At 39.4% G+C, this 11,224-nt stretch overlaps 1 pseudogene; it reads left to right on the forward strand.

The window, feature by feature from the left end:
- The first annotated feature begins 909 nt into the window (after window positions 1-909).
- LOC102772730 lies at window positions 910-1,473 on the forward strand (annotated as a pseudogene).
- Window positions 1,474-11,224: the final 9,751 nt, after the last annotated feature.

The raw sequence follows: 11,224 nt of genomic DNA on the forward strand, positions 1-11,224 counted from the left end.
GGTCCTCTAAGGCAAATAATCAAGAAAAATAATCTATTATTAATCCCTTGGGTTTTACTAAAAAGAAGAAAAAAGAAAAGAAACAAGGGTAATTGTTTACATAATTTATATTGAATTTCAAAACAATCTTTTATTCCCAAAGCTATGAAATAAAACATTGAATTATCGTAGGGTTTGGGGAAAAGTTGAGGTGGACACACATTTTAGCAACAAATGTTGAATGTATAGACAAGAGAAAAATCCAAGCAAATTTCTTAGAAAATGACATAAAAATGTAAGATGCTAATTTCTGTTATATGAACCAGGGATCTTACAATCAGTATCTTAAAACTTCAAATAGATAGGGAAATGTCCAATTCACACTCTTGGATGTCAAATTTTCACAGAAAAAAACATCTAAGAACTTGAATGTGAGGAAATGATTTTTTCAAATTAACAGGAAAAAAGGGATAAGGACAAAAATGAACACTGGCAAGCAGGTGTTCAAGGGGGTCTCAGGCTACATTGCTGAGCCTGGTCTACTAATATCTTAATAGCATGCTTTGGAAGAAAAACTGTATAGTCAAATCCCTATTTACCACAACATTGCTTTGGTTGGTGAATGAAAAGACTAGCCAATGTGTGACACTGGGGATGTTAGAGCCGCCCACCTCGCCTGCAGAATCAGGCCTACTCTCCTCTTGCCCTCACTGCCTATTGCTAGAAACAGATATTTGCTGAGAGAAACAGGCAGTTTCCCTTTTACCCCTACACACCCACACACACACACACACACACACCAGGGTTGAGAACCTTATGGATGGCAAGAAGATAAGAGGCTGCTGAAACTGAGAGCAAATATTAAAAATGACCCACAGGACTCCCCCCCGCCCCCCCACTCCACTCCCACCCCCCACATCTACAATGAGGATGAAGACCATCTTCAGCAATCAGACTGTTGACATTCCAGAAAATGTCAGTCTCACTCTGGAGGGAAGCACAGTTATTGTGAAGTGTCCCAGAGGCACCCAGAGGAGGGACTTCAATCACATCAACATAGAACTCAGTTTCCTTGGAAAGAAAAAGAAGATGCTCCGGATTGACAAATCGTGGGAAAATAGCAAGGAACTGGCCACCATTCGCATCCTCTGTAGTCATGTACAGAACATGATCAAGGATGTACCCTGGACTTCCTTACAGAATGAGGCCTGTGTATGCTCATTCCCCATCAGGAGGATTGTTCTCTTGTTGAAATCAGAAATGTCTTGGGTGAAAAATACACCTGCAGGGTTTGGATGAGGTCAGGCATTGCCTGTTCAGTATATCAAGCCCACAAAGATGAGTTAATGCTTGAAGGAAATGACATTGAACTTGGATTCAGCTGTTTTGATTCAGCAAGCCATGGCAGTTAAAAACGAGGATATCAGAAAATGTGGGGAGGGTATCTATGTTTCTAAAAAAGGAACAGTCAACAGGCTGATAAATAAGATCTAAGTTGTCCAGCTACAGAAACAGCAAGAGGCCAGATGATTCCTCAGATTATTTGTGATATTTTAAAGATGTAATATAAGCTCTGTGTTGGAAAAAAAAAAGTTCCACAGGGGAGAAAGAAAAAATAAGCCAATGGATGGAATCCCATTTGGAGATTTATAGAGCTTTTTCAGAGCTCTATAAATGTGCAAAGAAGTAGCAGATAACATGTAGGGTTGGTAAGCAATTTAATTAAATTTAAAATAATGCGTTTTTGAGCTAGCAATTAGGTTTTTAAGGTATGTAGAATTCACAATAGCCTGTCACTTAATCATGGCTGCCTTTTCTTGCTGAGTTAGCTTGGATCAGACAGGTGTTCTAGTAAAATATTTTTTAATGTTACTGGAAGTTTAGAGAATAGTCAATGACAATCCTGTTTCCTTTTGTTTGTTTTTTTCTAATAGAGCAATGGAGCACTAACTGCAAATACCTAAAAGTCAATTATTAATTCATTTTAGTGAATTTTGTCAAGAAAACTCCTCCTTTTTCAAGAAAGGGAGTCATTTTTCTTTCCCTTTCATACCCAACTGCCCATGACTTACATGTTCTCCTCACTCTGTTCCTCACATTTTGATTATATGGTATTAAAGTCGGCAGTACTAACCTAGTCTCTTCATAATGAATTCAACAAAGGTCCAATGATTACAAATAGTAATACTAGTACAAGGAGTTCTTAAACTTACAATACATTGACTTACTCAAAAAGGTATAATAAATCAAAAGATTGTGAATCAAATCTGATTTTCTCATAGGAACATTGCTGCAATTACAGGGTTATACTTTTTCTTTCTAGAACTGACCACAGCATCGCATAAACAATTCTAAATTATATGCCTACATACTATACAATAATACGCTTTCTAATGTGTACATAAATCAATTGCCAATGCAGTCTAATGGTCAAAATATAAGAATTGCATTTATTTAAGAGGGCCTATGGAGAATTTTGGCAAGATGAGCAGTGAGGCACTGAGGGAACAGTTGAGCACTCCAAGAAATGATTGTGCCCGGGGCTCAGGAGACAGAGTGGTTCTTGGGAAATGATCTCTGTCAAGTGAGATAAGATAAGTTCACCATTCAGCTTCACTCACCAGAATGGGGAGGGCCTGAGGGCTGGTCATGAGGAAAGAAATGAGAATCTGAGGTCTTAAGTGCCTAGTTGAACCAGATGGTATCTCCTTTTATCCAAGCTTTTGTTGGTTCTGGGAACCTTTTATGCAAGGTGTATCTGCTGTGCTCATTTAAACTACTATTTGCTTCTAGTTTCTCTGTTTTTGGCAATTGGAATAGCAGCGTCTGCCCATCCTAAGAGCACATACAGAAGAAAAGTGGAATTGTTGCCTTGTTCCCACCAAAACCTTTAAAAATCTTCAAAGGCCAGTGTTTTTAAACAGATACAAAATGTAAAAAAGTTATTATCGTTTTTCTTCTTAACCAAATCTATTGACAAAACCAAAAATTTTATCTTAATTGCTTATTGATTAGCCTTATTTGTTGACAAGTAACATTGGAGCAATAAAAGGGGACTTCATTTTTCTGTATATTTCCATAAAATATAATACTTTTTTTTTACAATAAACATATGTAACTTTTGTGCCAAAAGAAGTAAAAATGGAATGTGAACAAAGTAGCCTGGATGTTGTTGCTGCTACTGTTTGCAGGAGTTCGGTCAAGATGGCTAAATAGGTAAACATGGTACTCAGAACCTCCCTCTATCACATCAAAATTAAAATAAAATTACAGAATAATCACCATTCAGAACTGCCTGACAACTAGCTGAAGAGAAGTCCTATAATGAAGGATAAATAGAAGAAACCATATTGAGACTGATAGGAGTGGCCGAGACTCAGAACAAGCTGGTTCCACACTCATGTGTGGCAATTAAAAACCGGGAGGTATATCTCCAATACAAAGGTGCCCCTGAGGAGCAATGGGTCCTGGCTGCACATCAAAACCTCTAGTCCAGGGTTCCAGTGCCAAGCAGAGTGTAAGGCCTGGGAGAAGCCTCTCCCTCTCCCAGACCTTTCTTGCAAGTCCCGGCCCTAGTTTAGCAGAGTTATTTTATCTCTTCCTGGGATCGGTCTGTGCTAACTGACCTTTAAGCCTGGTGCTCTGGTGTTTTATCTCTCCCTGGGGTAGGTTTGTGCGAGACAGACCACCCTGGCCCCTCAGGGAATGACTCAACTGCTAACACAGGCCTGTCCCCTCAGGAGATAAATTAACTGATAACCCAGTTCCCTGACATTCCAGGCCACCTGTATGTGGTTTACATCCCAGGCCACCTGCGTATGGTTTTTGTCTTTATAAACTCCTGTTCTACAATGGCTCGGGGCTCCAGTCTGCCAGCACTTCCCTTGGGTTGCTGCTTGTCTGGCTGAGAGCCCCTGCGCTGCGCTTGTAATAAAAATCCTCTTGCTTTTGCATCAAGTTCCGGCCTCTGCGTTTGACTTGGGGTCGTCGCCCCCTCCGTCGGACTCCCCGGGGGTCTTAGGACCTTACAGAGAAGTCTCCAAAACTTCTGCCTTTAAAGACCAGCCAAGATAGTGGCTGAGTGAGACAGAGTGCTGCTAGAGTTTCAGGTGTTCCTCTCCAAAGGCCCACACGTAGACTTAGTTTGACTCCCTCCCTCTGAGCTACAGCGCTGGGGCAGCAGCTTGAAAGGCACCAAGGACAAAGGGGGCGGAACTTAATTGTCTGACATCAGGACAGGGCTGGAGGGGCAGCTTTCTCTCAGAGAGAAGTGCTGGCAGAGGCCACTCACTGTTCCTTTTCTGAGTCCTCACCCCGCAGAGCTGGCAGGTGGGCACCATATCTGAGTCTCCATCAACCTGTCTAACACTGTTTGCCTTGCCCTGGTAATTCCCTGAAACCCTGCCCCACCCAACTTACAGCTGTTTTCATAGCTTTTCCTTACAAATGACCTCTCTTGGCTCATGCTGTGGATTTTCATAAAAATCTCTCAAACAAGCAGCATTTGGCCTCTGTGTGCCCCATACCTCTTGCTAAGTGACCTAGGCCTGGCACTAATGGCAGCCAGCCTTAGTTCACAGCTTGGCCTCACCTGGGCACCTCCAAGCCCAGCACAAGTAGCAGCCACCTGCAGATCACGCTGTAGCTCATGCCGAGTGGCCCCAGGCAGGGCACAGGTGGTGGCTGACTTTGCACTTCCTGGGAGGCCCGAAAGCTAGTGTACTGGGTGGACAGCTTCAGACATCACCAATAAGCATATGTAACTTTTGTGCCAAAAGTTACAGCCCAATTACCCCCATGAGTGATGTATTCAAGGGACCAACTCAGTGGGCACCAAAGTTTCACTGAAGCAAATCCTGCTCTGTGGGGTCAGCCTCTGCATAGCAGCTCTCGTGCTATCGTTGCAGACAATATTTGCAGCTGATGGGCCTGGAGACCAGTCCCTCTCAGTGACATGCCAACAACAATCAAGGATCAACTACAACAGGAGGGTGCACACAACCCACACAGGGGTTGCACCTGGAGTGCCCAATTTGGGTGACTCAGGAGGCTGTGCCACTGGGCCCTACAGGACACTTACTACTTAAGGGCACTCTACCAAATCTGGGAGACATCACAGCTCTAACTAATACATAGAAACAAACACAGGGAAGCAGCTAAAATAAGGAGACAAAAAAAGAATAGTTCCCAAGTAAAAGAATAGGAGAAATCTCCAGAAAAAAAACGAAATGAAATGAAGGCAAGCAAACTACCAGATACAGAGCCCAAAACAATGTTTATAAGGATGCTCAAGGCACTTAGTGAGAACTTCAGCTGCGTAAGCAAGGACGCAGAAACCATAAAAAGAATCAGTCAGTAATGAAAGATACACAAACCAAAATGAAGAATAAGTTACAGGGAATCACAGTAGAGTAGATGAAGCAGAGAATCCAATCCATTATTATAAATATAAGGAAGCAAAAAACACCCAATCAGAACAGAAAAAAAAAATATCCAAAAATTTTAGGATAGTGTAAGGAGCCTCTGGGACAACTTCAAGTGTACCAACATTTGCATCATGGGGGTGCTGGAAAGAGAAGAGAGTGAACAAGGAATTGAAAACCTATTTGAAAAAATAATGCTGGAAATTTTACCTAACCTGGGGAAGGAAATAGACATACAAGTCCAGGAAGCACAGGGTTCCAAGCAGGATGAACCGAAAGAGGCCCACACCGAGACACATCATAATTAAAATGCAAAAGATTAAAGATAAAAAGAGAATCATGAAAGTATCAAGAGAAAAGCACTTAGTTACCCATAAGACTGTCAGCAGATTTCTCAGCAGACACTTTGCAGGCCAGAGGGAATTGACACGGAATATTAAAAGTGAAGAAAAGCAAGGACCTACAACCAAGATTACTACCCGGTAAGGCTTTCATTTAGAATCAAAGCACAGATAAAGAGCTTCCCTGACAACAGCAACAACAACAAAAGCTAAAGGAGTTCATCATCACCAAGCAAGCATTACAAAAAATGTTAAAGGATCTTCTTTAAGGAGAAAAAACATATCAAAAGAATGAAAAACAAAATGGCAAGAAATACATGTCTATCAATGATTACTTTAAATACAAATGGACTTAATGTTCCAGTCAAAAGACATACACAATAACTGAATGGATAACAAAACAAGACCTTTAGATATGCAGTCTATAAGAGATTCACTTTAGATCAAAAGACACACACACAGGTGGAAAGTAAAGGAATGAAAAATATATTTCATGAAAATGGAAACAAAACAGAAAGCTCAGGTGGCAAACAAAATAGACTTTAAAACTAACTCTGCTTCTGGGTATTTATCCGAAAAAACCCAAGCCACCAAATCAAAAAGATGTATACATCCCTATGTTTACTGCAGCATTATTTACAATAGCCAAGATGTGGGAGCCACCTAAGTGCTCATACATACGTGAATGGGTAAAGAGGACGTGATGCATTTACACAATGGAATATGATTCCACCATAAAAAATAATGAAATCTTGCCATCCGCAACAACATGGATGGACCTAGGGCATATTATGCTAAGTGAAATAAGTCAGACAGAGAAAGACAAATGCCAGACAATTTCACTTACATGGTAAGTGGAATCTAAAAAACAAAATAAACAAACAAGCAGAACAGAAATAGACTATAGATACAGAGAATATTTTTATGGTTGCCAGATGGGAGAGGGATTAAGGAATGGGTGAAAAGGTGAAGGTACTACAAGGAAGGAAGTACATATTGGTAGTTACAGAATAGTCATGGGAATGTAAAGTACAGCATAAGGAATATAGTCAATAATCCTATATAATATGCTAATTAGACCGAACAGCAGAACGACTGTCCAGACAACCTTCTGGATGAAGCCTCTTGCATGAATTTTGTGCATCGGGCCTCTAGTCTATAATAGTAAAAGCATAATATGCTAATTAGACTGGACGTCCTTCTGGGTGACCTTCCAAAGAAAGCTGAGGCTGTGAGGGAATCCTGGGTCCGGGTGCCAGAGGGAAGCTGGTGCCAGCACCCGGGGGAAGGAAGGCCCACTTGCAGAAATTTTGTGCATTAGGCCTCTAGTATTCTAGTAACTATGTATGGTGTTGTCAGAGAGGTACTAGATTTATCAAGGCGATCACTTCGTAAGTTATATAAATGTCTAATCACAGGGTTGTACACCTAAAACTAATATAATATTGTATGTCAACTGTAATTTTTTTTTACAATAGTTTATTGATTTTTTACAGAGAGGAAGGGAGAGGGATAGAGAGTTAGAAACATCGACGAGAGAGAAACATCGATCAGCTGCCTCCTGCACACCCCCTACTGGGGATGTGCCGGCAACCAATGTACATGCCCCTGACTGGAATCGAACCCGGGACCCTCCAGTCCACAGGCCGACGCTCTATCCACTGAGCCAAACCGGTCAGAGCGTCAACTGTAATTTTAAAAGGGAAAATGTTTTTTAGAAACATTGCTTGCAATGCAAATTCTTGTATGCGTCTTTTTACATATTTGTGAACATGTATCTCTAAGATAAATTCTTAGAGAAGTAGAAGATTAGGCCAAATAGTAAAGGTTGTTAAATTTTAATAAATGTCTTTTAAGTGTTGATCAACATTGCCAACTAAATAATGTATACTAGTAAACACCTGTATTCACAGAACACAAGGGACCCTCTCATTAGAACAAATATTTTCAAACTGTTTCATCTTGCAAGACTGACAGATGGATAATGTTACTGTCTTACAATTTTAAGTTGATGCATGACATTTTAGACATTCTGAGTTTGAGGAGTCCCAGGGTAGCTTAAAGGGAGCATTCTTGTGGGCGTTAAAAGCATACGGTCTGCATTTGAAAGAAGGAGAGGAGTAGAGATGCTGATTTTGGAATCATGCTCATAAAGAGGAAGCAAGGTCTCTCAAAGAGTGAATGTAGAAGTAGGAAAGCAGAAGAACAAAACTGAGTCCTTGGGACAGAAGTGATGGCAAGAAGAAGAACCTGCTATATGGAGACTGACAAAAGACCAAGAATCAAAAATAGTCAATTAAAATTATAGGCAGAAAAGAATGAGAGTTCCAGGAAGGAAGCAATAAGTGTAACATGTTGCGTTAAGAACTATAAAAATAGCCAACAGAGACCCTTTGGTTTGGCAGAGACATAAAAATGGATTAATTCAGTCTTATTATTATCCAGATGTTAGAACTCTTGTGGACAATATCTATGTTGGAAACCTTTACTGTTTACTAGAAAATTCTACCATGATAAGGCTGGTCAAAACCCAGCCAGCTCTTTAAACTCCCTCAAAATGGATTTGACTCAGTTCCAAAATGTTAAGTAATGTTGGCAATAAAGTGAAAGGTAGTTTCAAATGACCGGCCTGGCCATCCCATCCCAATGTACAGCCACACCCAGGATTTTACTGGGAGTCCTAACTCTAAAATGAAGACTAGCAATAGGAGGGAGGCCAGGAATGATGAGGACCAAAGATTATAATGTTAAATTTAAATATAAAATGCAATTCTTCATTATTGCTATAGGAAGGTTTTTTGTTTTTTATATCCTCACCAGATGATTATTCTTCCATTGAGCTTTTTATTTTAGAGAGAGCTGAGGGAAAGGAAGAGGGGGAGAGAGAGCAAGAGAAACATCAATGTGAGAGAGACATATCAATTGGCTGCCTCACGCACTTGCCCCAGCTGGGGCTGGGGATCCAGCCTGTAACCAAGGTACATGCCCTTGACTGGGAATCCTACTCACAACCCTTCTGTCTTTGGATGACCCTCTAACCACTGAGAAAACTGGCCAGGGCTATAAGAAGTTTTATCATAAAACTACATACAATAAAACAAAAAAAACACACACAACAACAATAAGCAATAAAAGAAATGTAATTTATGCTTGGAACAAGAGTCATGGGCCCCAGGTGACTGTTTTCAAGTTTGTACAAAGTGTACTTCCTGTAAATGTTTCAGCATTAGCATCCACTCCCTTCCTCAACTACCCCTCACCCCCAGATACATCTGAGGATGACTTTGACTCCACTAGATCACTCTAGTCCAAGAGTCTCTCTTAGATTATATTCTCTAGGATTGTTTCTTCTTTTTCCTTCTCTGCTCTTTTCTAATCATCTCAGGTTTGATCAAAATAAAAGACATCAGAAAGTTTAATTTGCTTTTGATTGGTGATTACTGGTTGGTCTTACTCTTTTCTCTCCATTCTGAAATTTGAGTTTCCATCTGGTGTCTGGTCTTATCTTGATGCTAAGAGGGGTTCATTGAAACTCATATTAAACTGGGAATTATCTTCTTTGATGGATTGGAATCCTTTTGGGGTCAGCCTTTATGAAGTACAAAAAGGTAACTGCCTCATTTCCTAACTCCTTAAGGAAACAGAAAGAGATACTCTGTGTGGACAAATCGAGCCTTTGAAAAGGGAGCCTGGGCTCCAATAGAAAAATCAGTGTGATTTTAAGTGTAGACATAACAGTAAATCTAGGGGAGGTGAAGTTTTGTTTTTCTCTCCATGACAAGAAATTTGCCTGCTGGTGTAATTTCTGCCCATTTTGTCAATGAAGTCTGGGGTTGCACCTGCACTATGCCAAGAAATTGGTTTTGATCTTTTCAACCAAACACTTTAAAGGTCAACTCAGAAGAAGAAAAATCAAGTTAATTTTTTAAATGAGTCCTGTAATTGTTATACACAAATTGACATCACTGACAAATCAGGGTAGACAAAATATTAACTGTTTACTCTGTATTTTTTCCTATTTCTTGATTGAAAATCTGATGGAAACTATGGACCATATTTCCTGAAAATTTCACACTTGCACATCACACACACACACACACACACACACATTTTTGCAGAGCTTTAATAGAGTCCCTGATTTCTAACCACAGATTCTTGGCACCCAGATAGGCACTTCTGTTACATTTAAATTAAATTTGACTCATGGAAATTTTATCCAGAGGCTCTTACTTGGAGCAAATATCTTGCCCAGCCTGGACAAGATCATTTAACTTCCCTTTATGATATGCACACTTTTGTGATTTGTATAAGAAATACTGCTATTCCAAGGCTATAATGGAATTCCTTTTTCTTCTAAAAGTTGTAAATCTTTGCTTTTTATATTTAGGTCTCTAAGCAACCTGAAAAAAAAATTGTGTGTATGGTGTGAAGTTCAGATCTAAATTTTATTTGTTCCATGTGGCTAGCCAGTTGTCTCAGCACCATTTACTGAATCGTTAGTTCATCCTTTCTCTACTGTAATGTAGCAGAAATAGAGCACTGTCATAATTACTAAAGCTTTGTAATAAGTCTGTATACCTGACAGAGTAAGTCTCCCCATTATTAGGTTTTTATTACAATAGCATTTAATATATTAGATTAATTTGAGGGAAATGTCTTTACGATATTGAGCCCTCACATTTATGAAGATGTACTAGTACAGCTGTATGTTTTCCTTTTCATCCTTAATGATGTTTTGCAGTTTTCTCCATAAAGTTCTAGTATGTCTTCAGAAGAGATTTATTCCTACTTATCTTTGGAGTTTGTGTTGCTATTCCCAATGCTATCTTTCTTTCTATTACATTTTCCATTTGGTTATTGTTAGTATATAGGAACGCTTTTGCTTTGTCTTTGTTCCTCTTGTAGTCTACTAACTTTGCAAAACTCTCTTATGTGTCCTAAAATAAATCACTTTTAATCTGATGAGGGATTCTGATAGTCTATCTTATATGCGTTATTTTCCAGTTCTTTCAGCAACCAAGCCTAAAAACACAATTTGCTCAATGCACAGTAGTTCTGAATAAATGTTGTACATTTGATAAAATAATTAAAAGCAATATTCTACGCTTTAAATGATGCCACAGCTAATTCAATTACACACTTGGTTTAAGTTGGAGCTAGATTTAATAATACAAGTTAGATTATTTTAGAACAAACTAGTTTCTTGTCTAAATTCTTTTGGAATTGTGTTCTATCGAATGTAATTCATTCATGTAACTGTCATTTGGCCAGTTCTGTAATAGAGTCATTCTTGGTACTGGGTATACAGGATTGAATAAGACAAGCAAGGTCCCTGCTTATCCGGAGCTTTCATTCTAGCAAGGGAGCCAACCATTAAACAGGTAGTTAAAAAAATAATAGCTTATTTTGAAATTATGATGCTATGTTAGAAAAGTAGAGGGTGCTATGAGGGAATACCACAAGAGGAGCTCATTTAGATTT

The sequence above is a fragment of the Myotis davidii genome, unplaced genomic scaffold (genome assembly GCF_000327345.1).
Source record: "Myotis davidii unplaced genomic scaffold, ASM32734v1 scaffold125, whole genome shotgun sequence".
Taxonomy (NCBI): domain Eukaryota; kingdom Metazoa; phylum Chordata; class Mammalia; order Chiroptera; family Vespertilionidae; genus Myotis; species Myotis davidii.